Genomic DNA, 17913 nt, shown 5'->3' with positions numbered 1-17913 from the left:
CTGTGTACAGCTGAAAACTATTGCCTTGTTACCGACGTATGTATAAGACGTCGCTACACGGCGATAGCTTCAGGGATCAGTGGTGAAAACTACCACTAACATTAGCGTGATGGCAACAGGAATTCCGGCGTTAGCGGACGAAAACCAACGAAAATGTTAGTCGGCCCAACGTGAGTTTTTTTGCCTCTAATGGGACAAATAGCCCATCAGTCAACCTCAAATTCGAAAATAGGCAAAAAAAACAATGAAATGAGGAATGGAGCAGCCGGGGCCGAGTGCAGCCCACATCAACAACCCCCTCAAGCCACCCAACATCCAGGATGACCTGGATGAGAGCCTGGATGCCTCGCAGGACCTGCATCTGGAGCCTTGATGCCTCGCTGGACCTGCGTCTGGAGCCTGGATACCTTGCTGGACCTGCGACTGCAACCTGGATGCCTCGCTGGACCTGCGCCAGGAGCCTGGATGCCTCGCTGGACCTGCGTCTGGAGCCTCGATGCCTTGCTGGACCTGCGACTGGAGCCTGAATGCCTCACTGGACCTGCGCCTGGAGCCTGGATACCTCGCTGGACCTGCGTCTGGAGCCTGGATGCCTTGCTGGACCTGCGACTGGAGCCTGGATGCCTCGCTGGACCTGCAGCTGGAGCCTGGATGCCTCACTGGAACTGCTTCTGGAGCTTGGAGTGGGATGCAGAGGAGCTGCGGAGTCGATGACCCGTGGCGGTAGACCTGGTGGTAAAATATGGCCGGTCGCATGGAGACACATTGCTGACCTGTGTGAGAAGACCGACTTGTGCCCCTTGGAGCTGTGAATGGTAGAGGCGCTCCTGTGCACCAACGTAGGGAGGTCTGCCAGTCTCACAGTGCCAACATGGAGTTGAGAAAACGGCTATACATTTGCAGGTGGGCTGTAAAACTTGTAATGCAGATGCAAGAGCGACCATCTAAGGTGGAGAGGTATACACATTAACGCAAATACATGCTTATAGGCTGGGGTCAAAATGTAATAATACTCTCAAAAACTAGCACCGTTAACTCTTCCTGATTAATACTTTGCAAAAGGAGAAAGAGTTTAGGTGAAATTCCGGAAGTGAAGCCGAGGTAGAAAGTGACTCTTCCCCTTTCGTGCCATTATGCCAAAATGCCTAGAACTTACACATTACGCTTCATACTCACTGCTTGCACTTTGCAATTGGACTGAACACACTTGAAAGCGAGAGTGGGGGCGTGGTGAAGGGGTGCAATTTATAGATCATTGTAAGGGAGACTTGTTTCCAAAGATGGATTCCAAAACGGTATTTTTGTATTGGACTTTACTCTATTTGAAATTCTACCGAGCTCAACTCTCAGAGAGAAATTTAGAAGCTTGTTGAATAAAAACCATACAACTGGCTGTCTGATTTCTTGGTTTAAGAAACGCACACTTGTTCACTCCTTCCTTAGATCGATCAGCTGTTTCCCACATTGTTTGTAAGTTGAATCTAAACTACTCTCTCTTGCATTTATAATGCCTTTGTGAATTAGTCGGAGAGGCCCAGACGTACACTACATATGACTTTAATCAAAATCATAGGTATTTATTTATGACATTGCTTTTCTTCCTTGGTTTCCTTTAATTGTTAATCAGGGGCCATTAACGCAGCTCTACAACACATTTAGAAGGGCTTTCTATTTATATCTGCTGTTTGATGTATATACGGATAAGGAGAAAAAATATTTCCTTTTTTCTGCTTATTTTGTGACCAACGGGACTGCCTGTGATGCCGGTAGAAAACCGGCCAGGTGGCAAACCTAGCCTTTCCAGTGGAGTGTTGGCATCTGGTGCAGTGCCTTGGAAAAGTTTAGTTTGCAGTAGGCACTATGGGTGTTTAGCACAGCAGTTTATCGCAACTATGCATACACAGTGATACAGTACAAGGGCAATATTGATGTCGGGTTCTAAAATAGCCACAAGAGAGAATTATTCATATAGAGTAATTAAATAAGATTTAGTTGTATAGTCAACACCATTTGAGTAGCACACATTATACCATTGGTATGTCTTTGTAGTGCTTGCACAGTCCATAATTTTTCCTGGTGAGGTACAAAGTTGGGCGATTTTGTAGCCACTCAGAATTGGAGTTAAAAAGTTCTGGTTTAAATGAGTTTTGTAATAGCACTAGTTGTGTTTAAGCCATAAAGAAAGTAGATAAACAGTGCTGTCATTATATAGTAAGTGCTATAAAACCCTGTACTACATGCTTTGGTATAGTACAAGTTACACAACACTTCCAAAACTATTCTAATGAAAACGTTAATATAAAAAATATTTTAAAAACTCAGGGGCATATTATCAAGCCTGTGCGATAAAATTATCGCCGCTTTATCGGCCGAAAACGGCCGATAAAGCGGCGATAATGGGCTTGATAATATGCTCTATGGAATTCCAATCGAAGCCCATGTTAGATGTGAAGACATCTAACATGGGCTTCGATTGGAATTCCATAGAGCATATTATCAAGCCCATTATCGCCGCTTTATCGGCCGTTTTCGGCCGATAAAGCGGCGATAATTTTATCGCACAGGCTTGATAATATGCCCCTCACTTTTTTCGTCGGAGCCCATTTTGTCACAGGTGTCCAAAAAACAGCATGCAATCATTTGTGTTAATATCTGGGTGGGCCGAAGTCTGCCACACTCGACAAATTGTATGTGCACATGAAACTGAAAGTATTTCTGGGGTACAGAAGTATGCTACACATACCCCTGCTACCATGCACCATCTTCTGTCACAGCCAGTGGCAGGATGATTTGGGGCAGTTCTGGATTTCCCATGCACAATAAAGACAAGGCCAGCCCTTATCTGTGTACATATTTTCAATCTTGAGCAGTGCCAAGCTTGCTCGCCTTGCACTAAGTGAACAGCTTACAATTAAATGTACCTGGCATGCTTTCTCAGTGCCAAAGGGATGCATGGAGCTTGTGACCTGTGCTGTAATACTTATTTGCGATTTGGGAGTGCAGCACACGTGAATCTACATAAAGCACACAACTTTCTCAGCGCAGGTATGTAAGGGCACTGCTCAGCACCCTCTCCCTTATTTACAGATGCCCCCCCTCTCCCAGGTGTCCATCTCACACACAAATACTCACACCACCCCTAGTCCAATCCTGCCATACAATGCTGGTATATAGTATCACTTCTTAGTACTGCTGCAATACATTTAATGGGTGCGTACTTGCACTTCTCAGGAGCAAACAGGTACTCTAAAAAATGCATACCTACACTTCTATATTTCCAATTCAAGCACTGGGAACAGCAACATATTTCATCATCAGAATAAAACGCATTGTATTTTGTTATGTTACTGGTCCTTTTTTCTTTTGTTTTTTAAGCTGTCTGTGCAGCATGGCGCTGAGTGGTCTGCAATATGTTTTGCAACATTACTCTGTGCTGCTTGGATAAGGGTTGTTGCTTAGCTCTGGTATGCACACACCAATAAATTGAGGATCAGTGTGCTAGGGTTATGGTAGTGGAGTTGTATTCATTTCATGTGTGCTTTCATGTGCGTATGTTCTTCAATGCTTGCTGTTTGGCATAGGTCATCTTGCGTAATTGTTAAACATGGTTGCTTCTATGGTGCGCTGCTTTTGACAAGTTAGTGTTCATTAACTACACACAGTGGCGGCTCACAGCGGTAACTCTATGGGGCGGGGAGGTGAGGCGGAGTCGGGGCTGGGTGGGGGGTGGTGCAGTCCGACATACGACGTCAAAGGTAAACATTAATAAATAAATATCCGCTGTCGTATGCCGGACTCCCCTACCCCTACCCCGCCTCCCGGCCCAACAGCATTACCGCTGTGATCCGCCACTGTCTACACAGTTCAATGCCACACAATTCAACTCCACACAGTGGCAATCCACACCACATAATTCAAGACCAAGCTACATAATTCAACTCAGCAACACAATTGCACAACACACCACATACATCCAATCCACACCACAGAATTCCATATCATGCCACAGAATTCGACCACCCACAACATAATTAAATTCCACCACATACCACCCCACAACACAAAATACCATTCCACATAATTTAATCCATAACACACAATCACACTCCACATAATTGCAGTACAGTCAATACCACTATCCACATAGTGCCACTGCACACCATGCCTCATAATTCCACTACACAAATCCACTACATACAACACAATTCCACAACTAACAATTCCAATCTAACCCACCTAATTCCACTACACATCACATACATTCACTCTACTCCAATCCAAAATATATAGGGAAAAAACATTGTCATTTACAATGCTAATACCTCTAACTCTCACAAATGTGAGAGCAATTTGCCTGGCAAATGTTTGTTTGAAGTTGTGTTCTTGCACATATTGGGCAGCTTTTTCTTCAACAAACATTTTTGAAGAAACTGGCCATCATAATCAAATTTTACTCCTGCCTATGGCTGGAAGTAACTTTTTGAGGTAGTTTTGTCTGTTGAGCTGTTCCAAATTGATCTTGCAAATCTTTGGCAATTAGCACATGTGGTTTCACCACAAATGTAATGTTAGCATATGCGGTAAAACCACAGGCGCTAAACATGTCTGCTGTAAGGCAGCATGCACCAAAACGAAATGCGGTCAAAATGCACTTGCTAGGCCGGTAAAGGCGCAATCACTTACAGTAGTTGGTATTTACTTTACCTGGTGGTAATGGGAATTCTTTTGGAGCTTTAATGAGGCAGTTTGTATTTATGAAGTAATAAAGGTGGATTTATGCCATAAACAACATCAGTGTGTTTTGATTTAGCATTACAATTAAAAATAATGTACTGTTTACTCATTATCATTTTCTATTTTTCTTAGCAATAACTGTGAATGCAGTAAATCACCTTAAAGTGAGCAGTGCTTTCCAAATGAAGGTGTTACCATCAACCAGCATGCATTGGCATGCAACAGCACAGCTACAATAAAAATGTCTGCCTCAAAACGATCTGTGTACAAACGGCATTTTGTTTACTGACTGCATTTATGAAGCTGACAACCCACTGCCACTCAATCCCCTACCAACATCAGCGGTGACAAGGGTCTCATATCTAGTGACAGCAAATCCATGTCAACATATGTAGAGGTAGAAAACTTGGGGGCATATTATCAAGGGCTGGCGATAACATTATCGCAGCTTTAGCGTCTGTTTTCGGGCGAAAAGCGGCGATAATTTTATCGCTTTATTAACCAGGACACGCTAGTGCGTGTTTCCTTGCCTTAGCGCCCGATTTCTTTCCGCCTCGCCTCGCATCGCTAATGAGATGCAGGGTAGGCGTGTCTCGTAAAACTTCAGTGTAAAATATCGCTAACGGGGCTTCGCAATATTTACAACGAGGCCCCGTCCGGAGTAGCGCTGATCTTTTTCTCGCTAGCTCGGCCTTAACGCAGGAATTTAACATCTGTTAAATTCCTGACTAAGGCATACCAAACATGGGAGGTGGATTGTGGGGCTAAGGCCAAAGGGCCCTATCATCAACCATATCGCTGTTTTCCACAGAACATCGCTGGAAAACCAGCGTTGTTCCATGGAAAACGGCGATATCCCAGCTATCGCTGGAATTTTAATCGCCTCGGTGATACGCATTGTTAATAACGCGTTGTTAATAACGCATTGTTAATAACGCGCTAACCGGGCGATAAATTCCAGCAATAGACGGTGCTAAATAAAAAAGCGCTAAGAGCACTTTGCGATATTTATCGTTGTCTATTAATAATATGCCCCATTGAACCTAAAAAAATGCATTGCACCCGCTGTGCAAATGATAGTGGGAAGAGTGAATAATGAGGAACGCAACTTGTTAGTGCATGCACTTGAGAGAGTGCAATTGAGCCACATGGTGTTTCCTGGCTGGTAATCTCCTGGACAATAAGGGGGGGCCTTGATGTCCCCCTTCAGAGGCCATTGTACAGTGTGTGCCAACAGGGAAATTGTCATTGCCTGATTCACAAAGCGCGTCCACACCTGTGGCATAGGCCCTGCAGTCTCGTGGCAGAGGCCTCACAGTCTCTTGGCGGACGCCCCGCAGTCATGGGGGAGTGTCCGCACTTGGGAACGTAGCTCCGCTATGAGACTTCACCTTGCAAAGATTCCGCCCTGAGTGCAGAGACACCCCACAGCTGTGAGGATACAGACCCTCGGGAAGGAAGAGTAGTCCATCACTGTAACCCTCTGTCTGTGGGCCGTGGTACGGTCTGTGCTTTTCAGAATCGGCAACCAGTGAGGGTACACTAATTGTGCAACATTGTGTCACAAAGTAAACATGTCCCGATTACCTTTTTGACTGTGTACTGGTAAAGGTGCAGAGACACATAGGCAAGGTTTTCTTTCTTCCACATAAGGCTTTCCCTCATGGTTATCAGTGAATTCTCAGGGCCTCATTTATGAGGTTTTGCCATAGGGCAGCGCAGCAGGTCTTTCTGCTGCGCTTCATTACAGCAAAAGAAAAAGGGAGGAATGCGCCGCATCTATAAGATACAGCATATTCCTGTCCTTTTACCCTGCACCGGTGCTCAATGGGCTGCCGGGGGCCAGCGCAGGCACCTTTGTGCCATGGAGCAAGGGTGCCTGCGTTGCAAGGATGATTATTTTTGTAAAGGAAGGAAAACCTCTCTGTACAAAAATAATCACAAGAGGCTTTTTCCTCTTTCTATGTTTGCTGCAGAATGCAGCACAAATAGAAAAAGGAAAAAAAGGAGAAATAAAGATATTTCTCCTTGTTGTGCCTTCCTTACGCCTCCCCTGGGAAGGCGTAAGCTTTTGGGGCTGGCTCAGATTTACAATTTCTCGTAAATCCGGGGCAGTGTCAAAAGCCCATGGATTTTGCTGGGAACGCCCCCAGCAACACCCATTGCATGCATCATGGAACGTCACAAAAAGTGACGTTCTGGAGGCGCAAGGAAACTCATAAATGAAGCCCTCAATTTGCATGTCCCACATCCATAATGTTTACCTGTGCAATGTGTGTTACAGAATCGGTTGCAAGAGCATCTCTGGCCATTTCTGTAATGCAAAACCTGTGCAAACAGCACCATGCAAGCCATTCCCACAGGGACACTTTTAAAGAAATTGGGACTTTATGGGCAAAACATAAATATGAAGATTAGTCCTATCTCGGCAGACCTAGAAATGATGCCACCCTTTTGAGTCATACAAAAGAGGGTGGTAATGGACGGAGCATCTGAACCAATCAAACACTCACACCCAGTCAAAAGATCTGGGTTTATTCCATCACCTTTCTTTAGCCCACTCTGCCACCCCAGTTCAGACATGGCTATATGCAAATCAGTCTGACCCTGTGCCTCATGGGAACAGTCCAGCCCGAACTGCCAAGCCATGCCTTCCCTGGACCGGAAACAAGCTTCCGAGGACCGGTTTCTGGCATTACAGCCGTCTTCAGCCCGGCTTGCTTGAATCCAGTGGCAAAGTGAACAAGGGACTCTCGTCTGAGCATACCCTGCCACACTTATGGCGGCCAAAAGCGGTACAAAAGAGGGTGGTAATGGACGGAGCATATGAACCAATCAAACACTCACACCCAGGCAAAAGATCTGGGTTTAATCCATCACCTTTCTTTAGCCCACTCTGCCACCCCAGTTCGGACATGGCTATATGCAAATCAGTCTGACCCTGTGCCTCATGGGAACAGTCCAGCCCGAACTGCCAAGCCATGCCTTCCCTGGACCGGAAACAAGCTTCCGAGGACCGGTTTCTGGCATTACAGCCGTCTTCAGCCCAGCTTGCTTGAATCCAGTGGCAAAGTGAGCAAGGGACTCACGTCTGAGCATACCCTGCCACACTTATGGCGGCCAAAAGCGGTACATAAGAGGGTGGTAATGGACGGAGCATCTGAACCAATCAAACACTCACACCCAGTCAAAAGATCTGGGTTTAATCCATCACCTTTCTTTAGCCCACTCTGCCACCCCAGTTCAGACATGGCTATATGCAAATCAGTCTTACCCTGTGCCTCATGGGAACAGTCCAGCCTGAACTGCCAAGCCATGCCTTCCCTGGACTGGAAACAAGCTTCCAAGGACCCGTTTCTGGCATTACAGCCGTCTTCAGCCCGGCTTGCTTGAATCCAGTGGCAAAGTGAGCAAGGGACTCACGTCTGAGCATACCCTGCCACACTTATGGCAGCCAAAAGCGGTACAAAAGAGGGTGGTAATGGACGGAGCATCTGAACCAATCAAACACTCACACCCAGTCAAAAGATCTGGTTTTAATCCATCACCTTTCTTTAGCCCACTCTGCCACCCCAGTTCAGACATGGCTATATGCAAATCAGTCTGACCCTGAGCCTCATGGGAACAGTCCAGCCTGAACTGCCAAGCCATGCCTTCCCTGGACCGGAAACAAGCTTCCGAGGACCGGTTTCTGGCATTACAGCCGTCTTCAGCCCAGCTTGCTTGAATCCAGTGGCAAAGTGAGCAAGGGACTCATGTCTGAGCATACCCTGCCACACTTATGGCGGCCAAAAGCGGTACAAAAGAGGGTGGTAATGGACGGAGCATCTGAACCAATCAAACACTCACACCCATTCAAAAGATCTGGGTTTAATCCATCACCTTTCTTTAGCCCACTCTGCCACCCCAGTTCGGACATGGCTATATGCAAATCAGTCTGACCCAGTGCCTCATGGGAACAGTCCAGCCCGAACTGCCAAGCCATGCCTTCCCTGGACCGGAAACAAGCTTCCGAGGACCAGTTACTGGCATTACAGCCGTCTTCAGCCCGGCTTGCTGGAATCCAGTGGCAAAGTGAGCAAGGGACTCACGTCTGAGCATACCCTGTCACACTTATGGTGGCCAAAAGCGGAACAAAAGAGAGTAGTAATGGACGGAGCATCTGAACCAATCAAACACTCACACCCAGTCAAAAGATCTGGGTTTAATCCATCACCTTTCTTTAGCCCACTCTGCCACCCCAGTTCAGACATGGCTATATGCAAATCAGTCTGACCCTGTGCCTCATGGGAACAGTCCAACCCGAACTGCCAAGCCATGCCTTCCCTGGACCGGAAACAAGCTTCAGAGGACCGGTTTCTGGCATTACAGCCGTCTTCAGCCCGGCCTACTTGAATCCAGTGGCAAAGTGAGCAAGGGACTCACGTCTGAGCATACCCTGCCACACTTATGGCGGCCAAAAGTGGTACAAAAGAGGGTGGTAATGGACGGAGCATCTGAACCAATCAAACACTCACACCCAGTCAAAAGATCTGGGTTTAATCCATCACCTTTCTTTAGCCCACTCTGCCACCCCAGTTCAGACATGGCTATATGCAAATCAGTCTGACCCTGTGCCTCATGGGAACAGTCCAGCCTGAACTGCCAAGCCATGCCTTCCCTGGACCGGAAACAAGCTTCCAAGGACCCGTTTCTGGCATTACAGCCGTCTTCAGCCCGGCCTACTTGAATCCAGTGGCAAAGTGAGCAAGGGACTCACGTCTGAGCATACCCTGCCACACTTATGGCGGCCAAAAGCGGTACAAAAGAGGGTGGTAATGGACGGAGCATCTGAACCAATCAAACACTCACACCCAGTCAAAAGATCTGGTTTTAATCCATCACCTTTCTTTAGCCCACCCTGCCACCCCAGTTCAGACATGGCTATATGCAAATCAGTCTGACCCTGTGCCTCATGGGAACAGTCCAGCCCGAACTGCCAAGCCATGCCTTCCCTGGACCGGAAACAAGCTTCCGAGGACCGGTTTCTGGCATTACAGCCGTCTTCAGCCCGGCTTGCTTGAATCCAGTGGCAAAGTGAGCAACGGACTCACGTCTGAGCATATCCTGCCACACTTATGGCGGCCAAAAGCAGTACAAAAGAGGGTGGTAATGGACGGAGCATCTGAACCAATCAAACACTCACACCCAGTCAAAAGATCTGGGTTTAATCCATCACCTTTCTTTAGCCCACTCTGCCACCACAGTTCAGACATGGCTATATGCAAATCAGTCTGACCCTGTGCCTCATGGGAACAGTCCAGCCCGAACTGCCAAGCCATGCCTTCCCTGGACCGGAAACAAGCTTCCGAGGACCGGTTTCTGGCATTACAGCCGTCTTCAGCCCAGCTTGCTTGAATCCAGTGGCAAAGTGAGCAAGGGACTCACGTCTGAGCATACCCTGCCACACTTATGGCGGCCAAAAGCGGTACATAAGAGGGTGGTAATGGACGGAGCATCTGAACCAATCAAACACTCACACCCAGTCAAAAGATCTGGGTTTAATCCATCACCTTTCTTTAGCCCACTCTGCCACCCCAGTTCAGACATGGCTATATGCAAATCAGTCTTACCCTGTGCCTCATGGGAACAGTCCAGCCTGAACTGCCAAGCCATGCCTTCCCTGGACTGGAAACAAGCTTCCAAGGACCCGTTTCTGGCATTACAGCCGTCTTCAGCCCGGCTTGCTTGAATCCAGTGGCAAAGTGAGCAAGGGACTCACGTCTGAGCATACCCTGCCACACTTATGGCAGCCAAAAGCGGTACAAAAGAGGGTGGTAATGGACGGAGCATCTGAACCAATCAAACACTCACACCCAGTCAAAAGATCTGGTTTTAATCCATCACCTTTCTTTAGCCCACTCTGCCACCCCAGTTCAGACATGGCTATATGCAAATCAGTCTGACCCTGAGCCTCATGGGAACAGTCCAGCCTGAACTGCCAAGCCATGCCTTCCCTGGACCGGAAACAAGCTTCCGAGGACCGGTTTCTGGCATTACAGCCGTCTTCAGCCCAGCTTGCTTGAATCCAGTGGCAAAGTGAGCAAGGGACTCATGTCTGAGCATACCCTGCCACACTTATGGCGGCCAAAAGCGGTACAAAAGAGGGTGGTAATGGACGGAGCATCTGAACCAATCAAACACTCACACCCATTCAAAAGATCTGGGTTTAATCCATCACCTTTCTTTAGCCCACTCTGCCACCCCAGTTCGGACATGGCTATATGCAAATCAGTCTGACCCAGTGCCTCATGGGAACAGTCCAGCCCGAACTGCCAAGCCATGCCTTCCCTGGACCGGAAACAAGCTTCCGAGGACCAGTTACTGGCATTACAGCCGTCTTCAGCCCGGCTTGCTGGAATCCAGTGGCAAAGTGAGCAAGGGACTCACGTCTGAGCATACCCTGTCACACTTATGGTGGCCAAAAGCGGAACAAAAGAGAGTAGTAATGGACGGAGCATCTGAACCAATCAAACACTCACACCCAGTCAAAAGATCTGGGTTTAATCCATCACCTTTCTTTAGCCCACTCTGCCACCCCAGTTCAGACATGGCTATATGCAAATCAGTCTGACCCTGTGCCTCATGGGAACAGTCCAACCCGAACTGCCAAGCCATGCCTTCCCTGGACCGGAAACAAGCTTCAGAGGACCGGTTTCTGGCATTACAGCCGTCTTCAGCCCGGCCTACTTGAATCCAGTGGCAAAGTGAGCAAGGGACTCACGTCTGAGCATACCCTGCCACACTTATGGCGGCCAAAAGTGGTACAAAAGAGGGTGGTAATGGACGGAGCATCTGAACCAATCAAACACTCACACCCAGTCAAAAGATCTGGGTTTAATCCATCACCTTTCTTTAGCCCACTCTGCCACCCCAGTTCAGACATGGCTATATGCAAATCAGTCTGACCCTGTGCCTCATGGGAACAGTCCAGCCTGAACTGCCAAGCCATGCCTTCCCTGGACCGGAAACAAGCTTCCAAGGACCCGTTTCTGGCATTACAGCCGTCTTCAGCCCGGCTTGCTTGAATCCAGTGGCAAAGTGAGCAAGGGACTCACGTCTGAGCATACCCTGCCATACTTATGGCAGCCAAAAGCGGTACAAAAGAGGGTGGTAATGGACGGAGCATCTGAACCAATCAAACACTCACACCCAGTCAAAAGATCTGGGTTTAATCCATCACCTTTCTTTAGCCCACTCTGCCACCCCAGTTCAGACATGGCTATATGCAAATCAGTCTGACCCTGAGCCTCATGGGAACAGTCCAGCCTGAACTGCCAAGCCATGCCTTCCCTGGACCGGAAACACGCTTCCGAGGACCGGTTTCTGGCATTACAGCCGTCTTCAGCCCGGCTTGCTTGAATCCAGTGGCAAAGTGAGCAAGGGACTCATGTCTGAGCATACCCTGCCACACTTATGGCGGCCAAAAGCGGTACAAATGAGGGTGGTAATGGACGGAGCATCTGAACCAATCAAAAACTCACACCCAGTCAAAAGATCTGGGTTTAATTCATCACCTTTCTTTAGCCCACTCTGCCACCCCAGTTCAGACATGGCTATATGCAAATCAGTCTGACCCTGTGCCTCATGGGAACAGTCCAGCCCGAACTGCCAAGCCATGCCTTCCCTGGACCGGAAACAAGCTTCGGAGGACTGGTTACCGGCATTACAGCCGTCTTCAGCCCGGCTTGCTGGAATCCAGTGGCAAAGTGAGCAAGGGACTCATGTCTGAGCATACCCTGCCACACTTATGGCGGCCAAAAGCGGTACAAATGAGGGTGGTAATGGACGGAGCATCTGAACCAATCAAAAACTCACACCCAGTCAAAAGATCTGGGTTTAATTCATCACCTTTCTTTAGCCCACTCTGCCACCCCAGTTCAGACATGGCTATATGCAAATCAGTCTGACCCTGTGCCTCATGGGAACAGTCCAGCCCGAACTGCCAAGCCATGCCTTCCCTGGACCGGAAACAAGCTTCGGAGGACTGGTTACCGGCATTACAGCCGTCTTCAGCCCGGCTTGCTGGAATCCAGTGGCAAAGTGAGCAAGGGACTCACGTCTGAGCATACCCTGTCACACTTATGGTGGCCAAAAGCGGTACAAAAGAGAGTAGTAATGGACGGAGCATCTGAACCAATCAAACACTCACACCCAGTCAAAAGATCTGGGTTTAATCCATCACCTTTGTTTAGCCCACTCTGCCACCCCAGTTCAGACATGGCTATATGCAAATCAGTCTGACCCTGTGCCTCATGGGAACAGTCCAGCCCGAACTGCCAAGCCATGCCTTCCCTGGACCGGAAACAAGCTTCAGAGGACCGGTTTCTGGCATTACAGCCGTCTTCAGCCCGGCCTACTTGAATCCAGTGGCAAAGTGAGCAAGGGACTCACGTCTGAGCATACCCTGCCACACTTATGGCGGCCAAAAGCGGTACAAAAGAGGGTGGTAATGGACGGAGCATCTGAACCAATCAAACACTCACACCCAGTCAAAAGATCTGGTTTTAATCCATCACCTTTCTTTAGCCCACCCTGCCACCCCAGTTCAGACATGGCTATATGCAAATCAGTCTGACCCTGTGCCTCATGGGAACAGTCCAGCCCGAACTGCCAAGCCATGCCTTCCCTGGACCGGAAACAAGCTTCCGAGGACCGGTTTCTGGCATTACAGCCGTCTTCAGCCCGGCTTGCTTGAATCCAGTGGCAAAGTGAGCAACGGACTCACGTCTGAGCATATCCTGCCACACTTATGGCGGCCAAAAGCAGTACAAAAGAGGGTGGTAATGGACGGAGCATCTGAACCAATCAAACACTCACACCCAGTCAAAAGATCTGGGTTTAATCCATCACCTTTCTTTAGCCCACTCTGCCACCACAGTTCAGACATGGCTATATGCAAATCAGTCTGACCCTGTGCCTCATGGGAACAGTCCAGCCCGAACTGCCAAGCCATGCCTTCCCTGGACCGGAAACATGCTTCCGAGGACCGGTTTCTGGCATAACAGCCGTCTTCACCCCCTCTTGTACCGCTTTTGGCCGCCATAAGTGTGCTTGTTTCCGGTCCAGGGAAGTCATGGCTTGGCAGTTCGGGCTGGGCTGTTCCCATGAGGCACAGGGTCAGACTGATTTGCATATAGCCATGTCTGAACTGGGGTGGCAGAGTGGGCTAGAGAACGGTGATGGATTCAACCCAGAACTTTTGACTGGGTGTGAATGGTTGGTTGGTTCAGATGCTCCGTCCATCACCACCCCCTTTTGTACCACCCTCTTGAGTCAAGCAGCTGATTCTGGGCCTCATTTACAATATTTTGATGCACAGCAGAGCAGCAAGCCTTGCTGCTGTGCATCAAAATAAAAGGGTGGGAATTCGCCATATCTACAAGATATCTACATCTGCATTCCTGTCCTATTCCACATTGCTGGTGCACAAACCTTCCATCATTGTGCAAGGCTGCCTGCACTGAGGGAATTATTGTTTTTGTGGAGGAAAGAACATCATCTTGCACAAGCCAATCATTAAAGGCATTTTCCTTTTTTATGTGTGCTGCAAAATGCAGCACAGATAGAAAGAGGTCAGCCCTCTCGGGCCGCCCAAACCAGTGATGCCCACATTCCCCGTTCTCCATGCAGGCTGCATTACAGCCTGCATGGAGACAAGCTCTGGCTCCCATTCCCTGGTTGAGCGTCCCACCAGGATGCTCAAAACCAATCACAACTCTGCATTGCAGCTTTGTGATTGGTCAGGGGAGCCTGACGTCCTTCCCCACAACGAGAGCAGGAGCCAGGAGGATAGATGCGGCTGCAGGACCAGCGGCAAGGTAAGTGTTGTAATTTTTTAAATATTTTTTTTTGTTTTTCATTGCGGTACCAAACGCCAGTGCCCCCCCAGGTCCCCCACGCCCGCCCTTCCACCCGCAAGACATGCCAGCCGCCACTGCTACGAGGTACTGCAATTGTACCAAAGGATCGTTTCAAGCAGTATGGATGTTATGAAATATGAACAAAAAAATCTGCAGGGCTTATTTTGCCTAAATTAGTGGGTTGCCAGCTGCGTTCAGCACATCGTGTGTTCTATTCCAGTCTCAGCATGGTTCTAGAATCATTTAATGTGTCAGATATTTCCCTATGAGTGGTAACTAAAAAGTTCCTAGCAAGAAATACCGAGAGAAAAGAAAAAGATATCATACAAATAAGGAATTGGCAGTATAAAAACACAAACATATAAAAGTAATATTGGAACATTGGGAGGCTGCAAGGAAGAAGAATTCTTAATCAAATTGAGGCCAGAAATCTATTTAAATTATTGGGACAATGATGTTTTCAGGTGGCTCTTATATGATAATCAGAATGTTAATGAGATAAAGAAGAATGCTTGAGCTTACATTAGTTGATACATTTTCTAAAATAGAACTAGCAAGCGACTGAAAGAAAATGGATAAATACAGGTGTCAGCTGATGCACTGTGCAAAAGCTGAAAGAGGCACACATCTTAGACGATTAAAGGCTGATTTATAGATATAAAGGCTGAGAGGCACAAAAGAAAGCTCTGGGCCAAGGTTGATATTAAAGGCACAGAACAGCCTATTATACAAGAACAATCCTGATTGGGGATTAAGGGGGAGGGTGGGGGTTGAAGGTCTTTTATACTGTAGAAACTCCAAAAAGGTCATGGCAATACATTGACTTGTTGAAGGCTGCTAGCCAGAATGGGAACTTGAAAATCTGAACAATGACATGAAAGTTATTTATAAAATGTATTACAGAGCACAGGCAGCAGTACCAGCACATTGTAATAAAAACACACCACATTTCATTCAGAAAAGGGGGTTATTGTAGAGTTCAATGTATGGATTTTGCATTCTAAGACATGCCCTGTTTTGCTTGACCATTGTGTAGCTTTTTTTTTGTTTCAAATGATAAAGTATTCATGGCCCCTCATCACGGGAAGATAAGCAATATTTAAACCTTCTGAATCAGCTCTGTTCCCTTGTTCTTGTTCCCGTTTCACATGCATCTTATGAATAGTCAATCCGGAGGAAACATGGAGGGAACAGAACAAAAGCTTCCACAATGGAGTCGGAGCTACCATTATTTAATTTGCTGTTCAAATGCGTTTAGAGGGTTGTTTTACATAAAATAACAAAAAAGCCGAAACTGCGGACAGCTGGTACCTAAAATACCCAAGGACCAAAGTACAGCTAAACGAATTCGCAGTAGAATTACAGACAATGGTACCTGCGTGAATGTATGAATAAGAAGCCAAGGCATACACTGGCAGCAACAATTTGCATTTTAATCCAAAGATGATCAAGTATTCTTTTTTGCATAGATTTGTAATATAATATATTAATTCATTAACACCAGAAAAAGCAAACTGCTCTTTTTTACTGAAAAATATCAACTATATTAGTAGAGGAAAAATGTATAATGCACATCAATATGCAATTATATAAAACAAAGAACAGATTGACATCAAGGACCAGGCCTTGTTAATTCGCTGATTATTTAGTGGGAATGTTCTCTACCGTTTATTTTATTCTTCCTCGTGACTGCCCTCACATCATTAGGATGAGCACTTCGGGGGATCAAAATTCTTTACCCCTTCATTTTTTTTTTTTTAACTTTTTTTATTGAACAAGGCAGTAGGAAGACATTGGTACATTAAACTCTTCATAATTAGACAAAAATTTCCAAATAATATACAACAGACAACCCTAGAATATACAATACCACAGCGAAAGTGCAAAAACTGCAATAGCGTACGAGTAAGCGTACCGATAATAAAGTGTTAGTGCAAGATAGTGCAAGGAAAACAACTGATATAATACATCGAAAATTTCTATTATACAAAAAAAAACTGCTGATATAGCGCAACGAGGATATCGAGGATATCATTGCCATTCTTAAAGTACTAGTACAAAGATGTGCAAAGTTGGCTAATATAAAAACAGCTGATAAAAAACATCAAGATTACTATACGGTTCATAAAGTGCTAGTGCTATAAAGTGCAAAAGCCGCCGATTTAAAGCAGCAAAAATGTTATTGCAATTCTTAAAGTGCTAATGCAGTATCGTGCAAAATTGGCTAATATAAAAAGAGAACTGATATAAAGCATCAAGATTACTATACGATTCATAAAGTGCTAGTGCTTTTTTTTTTTAAATAAAAAAGAGTCCCAATTTGTAGACAAGCAATTATTCAATATAGCTCAGCAAACAATGTATAGAAGACAACTTATAAAGAGAACACTTATATTAACAAAATAGAGGAGTACTGGTGCCAAGGTCGTTAGAAAAACAATACTTAAAACAATATTTTTATATAGTAGTGAACAACAATACTATCACAAATTATTGAGAGAGGATTTCATAAATTTTATTCAATACAATTATACATTTCATGTTAAAAGAATTAATATCCCCATATGTATAGGACATAAAGAATGAGTAAAATCACATAAGAAATCACAATACAAATGCAATAAAATAATTAAAAAACAAGAAGCAGTTGTCGACGCAGCTTTTTGGTTTTTTGAAGTTAAAACACCTTCTTCAGGACAGTTCTCAGGCTAGCAAAAATTGAGAAATTCCTGGTCTCCTTTTGCGGTCTATTAATACATCAGGAACCCGGTGTGGATATATAGGTCCTGTTCATCAGCAATAAAGCACTTTTCCTCAATCTTGATGATTAAAGCTTCACGGATGTCCAGTGGAGCCACCAATATTTAATTTAGGTTTCCATATTGAATCTCACTAAAACTAAAACAAAGGTAAGCCAATATAGATGAAGCCACAGCTGCCGTCTGAGTTCTACTTGATCAGCTGGGAACTCTTGCAAGGGGGATGACCTCCCGTGCTTGTGTTTGTCAAAATAAAAACATAATCTTTAAAGATTAATCCGGCCTCCCTGCTCCAACTGTCACCACAACAGCGCCTGACGTCAATCTTAGTATTTTAAAAGAGGATGTTACCCCTTCATTTTTAACATACAATTAGCAGTCCTATTGTCCTGTACAAATATACAAATATCTGATTTTTCCTAATCGGTCCTCTTTGTAATACCCATAAAGTAAACAATAGTCGGAGAGATGTGACAAAGGAGGGTCAGAGGTAACCCTTGAATATGGCAGGGAAAGGT

Source organism: Lissotriton helveticus, chromosome 11 (assembly GCF_964261635.1).
Source record: "Lissotriton helveticus chromosome 11, aLisHel1.1, whole genome shotgun sequence".
Lineage (NCBI taxonomy): Eukaryota > Metazoa > Chordata > Amphibia > Caudata > Salamandridae > Lissotriton > Lissotriton helveticus.
This window is presented reverse-complemented; position numbering follows the sequence as displayed.